A 5,590-nucleotide genomic window follows, 5' to 3' on the forward strand; every position below is an offset into this window, starting at 1 on the left:
GGTTTGTTCATTCAAAGGATCAAGTTGCAGATGGTTTTACAAAAGCCTTGGCCACACGACCGTTTGAGGAATTCAAGCGTAATCTTAACTCGGAAAGTTCAGATTAAGGGAGGGTGCTAAATATATATTATGGCGGCTGTTATGGCTCATGGCCTGGGGTACACACTCTGGTAGATATAGGATCCTTTATTGTTATGTTGTTACTATGTCTTTATCTCCCTCCTATAACATCTCTCTCTCTCTCTCTCTCTCTCGGTTAGGAGTCCTACTAAAAGCATCTTGTAACTCTCACAACCAGATCAATATAGACTGATGCGGGCTCCTTGTTGGGAGTTGAGATGCTTTACCCATCTTGACATGGTATCAGAGCCTCCTTCTTCCATCACATCTAGCAAACCCCTCACCACGGCAGACTTCATCTTCCACCTTGAGCCACCATGTCCTCCTCCACCCAAGTCTCTTCCCTTGGCCTCAATTACACCACATTTGAGCCTCTCAACCGAACCAACTATGTCCTCTGGCCTCAATTACACCACATCTTGTAACTCTCACAACCAGATCAATATAAACTCATGCGGGCTCCCCTATTGCGAGTTGACACGCTTTACCCATCTTGACCAAGGTAATGTCATGGGCCGTAGTAAACTCCTAAACTTTGTATGAGTGAGTTAAATACAAATTTATCGTCATAAGTAAAGTCACGCATAGTGCTACAACTAATGTAGAGAATCACAAGGTAGGTACCAATTAAATTGTAACACACAACTCTCACAACAGAAGGTAATATAAGCCAGCTGAAGAACACCCGCTATAAAAGGGGACTCACATGTCCATATACACACACAAAGGAAGCTAGTGAGCACTAGGATTAGAGCATAAAGAATGACACCTTCTCTAGTAATCTCCAATCCATTTGCGCCCATACAACCTGGGTGAAATGATGCATAATAGGTCATGGTGGTCGAGATACGGTCTCCCCACAAGCTTGACAGCCTTGCCAGCCTGCTTGCTTTTTCGGTTGATCGAATGAAAGAGGACAATTTGGCTGCCTTAAACCAGGTTTATCAAGGCGACATCTGTGTGATGAATCATGCCTTGCAGTTTACTATGCTAGAGATGTGGATCGTGCCGAAGAATTCCTTTTCTAAAGTGACGAACATTACAATGCCCCTTGTCATTGATGTGTTGGTCAGGTACACATTGTTTTAATATAGTAGCAAGGCTCACGGACTAGCACTCGCAAAGGGTCCCCGAAATGGCTAACGCGTCGTTCTTCACTCGTGGGATTGCCTTTTTTTCCTAGCATGTTATTGCAGTCGGTTGTCTTTTTTTGTTGTATCCGCGTTGGCTTAAGTTTTAATTATGCTCTGGTCGTTCTTCACTCGTGGGATTGCCTTTTTTCCTAGCTCATATTCCGTGTTGAAACCATGAAATTTCTACTAGCACGTTCATATGGGCTGACCCACGAAGCTCCCGCTCGCTCAGCTCGGCCGCATGTTCCACTTGCTCACTTAACGTTCTTTTCCGCTCGCTCCACTACTATCTTATAATAATCGGTTAAAATTTGTTGAAAAATCTATTTAAATCAAAAGATGTTCATGGATTTTTAAACATCTAGCAAATTAAAAAATCATGAATTTTACAAAGTTCTTGGTAATTTTAATGTATTCATTTATTCTAGAAAATATTGGCAAATTTGAAAGAAAAAATCTCAAATTGAAAAAATGTTGACAAACTTTCCAAATGTTCATGGGCTTCATAAATATTCATGAATTCATAAAATGCTCATGAGTTCAAAAAAAGTTTGGGGATTTAAAAAATATATTGAAAAATAAAGTTAAAATAGAAAAGAGAAGGAAAAAAACAATTCAAAACCATCATCAAAGGATACACATCCTTATAGGTGGCCCGAGCGACCCTAAATCAAGGGAGCTTGGTAATATCTTAACTATAAGTGTTGTGCGCGCTTTGTTGTGCCGTTTGTGTTGACCAGATTTCAGAAAAAAAAATATTTGGTTTGGCGCGTGAGGGAGATGATGGACTACTTTTTAATGCGGTGTTTTAGTGGGACCTTCCTGGAGGTGTGATTATGTGTTATTTGCTAATTAATCCACATGTATGTGGGAATTTTTTCTTGCACTCGCTACCACATGTTTTTTCATTGTTGTTGTTGTTGTGTCGCATGTTGATGGTACTTTTTGTGCACATGACTCATGTATTTTTATAGGTTGTGGTTGTTGTTTGATTTGTGAAATCATTGACTCGGTCAAAATCATGAACCAAATGCAAAACTGGACACTTCAATCGAAATCGTTGACACTGCCAAAACTATGAACCATCCGAAATTGAACACCTCAATTGAATGAACATCAAGAATTAAATTTAAAATAACCTTAATCAAAATCGTTAAACTGGTCAAAATCATGAACCAAATACGAAATTGAACCCTAAAATGATAAGATATCTCTAAAATAAGGGAGTATAATGTATTTATAGATTATTTGTTAACCATAGAAAAATGGCATGTCAAAACCCCATATGCCAACGCTGACCCCCAAATATTACACCGTATCAGTCCGCGGACTGGTGGGGACCAGCTCACGAACAATGATATGGGAGTCGGCTATCCAACCATGCTCGCATCTACCCACTCGAAGACGAACAATGATTAAGCTTGGGGATGCTGATATGTCTCAAACATATCTATAACTTTTTACTGTTCTATGCTATTATATTATCACTTTTGTATAATTTTATAGCATTTATAATATTTTTCTCGAGTACCTATTAACCTAGTGCCTAGTGCAAGTTTTTGTTCTGTGCATGTTTTCGGTTTTAAAGAAAATCCATATCTATGGAGGTTAAAATACCTTACCGATTTAATATGATTTTTCGGTGCACGAAGAATCCAGCAAGCTTCGGAGGAGAACGATAAGAGGCAAGTGTGCCCCACACATCCACCTGGCGCGGCAAATGGGCTAGAGCGCACCGCCAGGCCACGTGGGCTGCGCCTGCAATGCCTTTCATGTATTCCATGGCCATAAATCTATAATTCTATAATTAATAATAAAGGAAGGTGTGTTTGTCAGATTTTTTTGTCCGCCCACTTCTTTGGTTTATCCACACATATATGGGGTAGCAACAAAAAATATATTTGCTACGTAGATCATCATATGAACAAGGCAATCCGGCATGCATATTTATTTATACCTAATAATAAAGGTAGGTTTGTTTCTCTGATTTTTTTGGTTGTCCACGCAAATATGGGGTAGCAGAAAAAATATATTTGCTATGTAGATCAACATATGAACATAGCAATACGGCATGCATATCTATACATAATAACAAAGGAAGGTGCATTTCTCTATTATCTGGTCCATCCACGCATATCTGGGGTAGCAGCAATTTTTTTGTTAGCGTTAGGTTTCGAACATTAGACCTCACCTCCTATCACTACAAGTACAATCAGTTGAGATGGGTCTCGATTGTGCTAGGAGAAGGGGCTAGCTACTTGATAAAATTTTGGTCCGAAGTAAAAAAACGGCGTCTGCATCAAATTTTTATTAGCGACACTGCGCATATGTCAACCGACTGGACCTCGCCCGCGGATGTATTGCGCCAGAAAACCCTTTCACCACCAAGGCAAAAATAATTGTGAGAGTGGAGAATCAAACTTGCGACCAACCATCTATTCCTAAAGGTCAAACCATCAGAGGTATCTCTCATCTATGTAGAGAAGATGAGGTTTGCACTTATTCATATACGTGGGCTAAATTCGATGGATTTCCATGGATTGTATGCCCACACAAAGAGAAGCCATTAAATCCACTAAATAAATTATGCTCTTATTAGAAGGAAGGAAATAATTAAAAGAAGGAATAAATCCCGCTATTACAAGCAGTTGAGCACCAAGGAAAGAAATGGTCTCTCTCTCTCGAGGGAGGACCCAATTAACAAACTAGGTCATCACACATGCACGTTGCCATTTCTTGATAATGTTGTTTGAATTATGCTTGGGCATATTTATAAATTTTACAATTTGTAACAAGTTATATTTAGGGAGGTGTGAAAATCAAGTTGTTTTTGCGGGAAGCGTGAAAGTAAAGTTAATGATTGATTGATTTGCAACCGATGGGAATCAGTGTTGGCATCACGTATATGTAAGTTAGGGATGCTAACTGGATTGTTTTTTAAAACTATGGTTCGATAACCAGGGCGGAATAACGCGACATAGCTCACTGTCGGAAACATACCCAAGTTCATGGTAGAGATGCCGGTGGATAGTGGCGACAGTGAAATTTATGCAACATACATTCCGTCAAGAAATTGAAAGACTCACACCTTAACATGGTTTGCACAAAGAATTTTTATTGTGTGCGGTAAAAAGGAAATGTAACGTATGATATGTCAAGACATGATTGCTGTCAAACCATGTGAAAATCAACGTGACGGTTGCAACACACGAGAATTATAACTCGATGTAGGTAGGGGCTCGTGAAATTGGCATGTTAGAGTGTGCTGACCTAGCTCACCTCCTAGGGATTGATCGCATTTATCGTAAATAGGTAGACAGGTGACCTCCATTGACGATGATGTCAAAGAGAAGTAGCAACATAGATTACTCGCTAGAGGTGCACAGAAGTTTATGTCTTGCGTTGCAACACACGAGCATATGTGTGCTAGTTCCTATAAATAGATAAACCATACGCGTAATTTTTATACAATTTTTCCCGCCGCCGCATGTTCCCGTTCGCGAAGATCCAATCTAGAGGCCTATTTTGGTGCTCTGCCGGAGGCGGAATTCATTGTTGGAGGCTTCTTCATCAGCCTTGCTGCCTCCCTGGCCATGTTTGAGTAGTTTCCATAGGAACTTAGGGTTCATAGCAGTAGCTAGATCTCTCTTTATTTCTCTCTCTCTCTCTCTCTCTGTCTCTCTCTCTCTCTCTCTCTCTCTCTCTCTCTTGGATCTTTAATACCATGTTTGTGTGAGTAGCTGCACACGGTCGTGATCAATTCGATATAATTCGTGGATTAGTTTGTTGGGTTATGATGAATTTTCACTTTATAATTAGATATTTCATTGAATACAATTGAATTTTTTGAGGTTTTCTTGTTGTATAATTAAATAGCTTTGCATGCTCTTTGATCTATCTATCTTGTTTGGTCAAGTTGGATGTGTTTTTTCTTCAGAGCGACTGATGCTTTGTACTAGGTTGAATCTCGCGGCACTCTAACCTAGTGATGATATCTAGTGCACATCCACATAGTAGATGGTAAATCTCTCCTCTATTGGAGATACCATTGTATTAATGGTACAACAGTGGCTGATATAGCACCCATGGTGTTAGAGAAAGGTGAATGTGAGATGTGTCACCAAAGTAACAGTATGAGAGGCCCTCACCAATCTAAGCTGGATCACGAATGTAGGAGTTTGTCTGATGCCATAAGGACTCCAACAATTCTCAAACTTATGGTTGGTCGTCAGCATCACCCCACTAACAGAGTACCATTGGATAGTACTCGGCACAATTTACCAACAAGATGTTGTGCCAGGGCATGATTCAATTAGCCACCACTCATTACATCTGGA

Source organism: Triticum aestivum, chromosome 1A (genome assembly GCF_018294505.1).
Source record: "Triticum aestivum cultivar Chinese Spring chromosome 1A, IWGSC CS RefSeq v2.1, whole genome shotgun sequence".
In the NCBI taxonomy this organism is placed as follows: Eukaryota; Viridiplantae; Streptophyta; class Magnoliopsida; order Poales; family Poaceae; genus Triticum; species Triticum aestivum.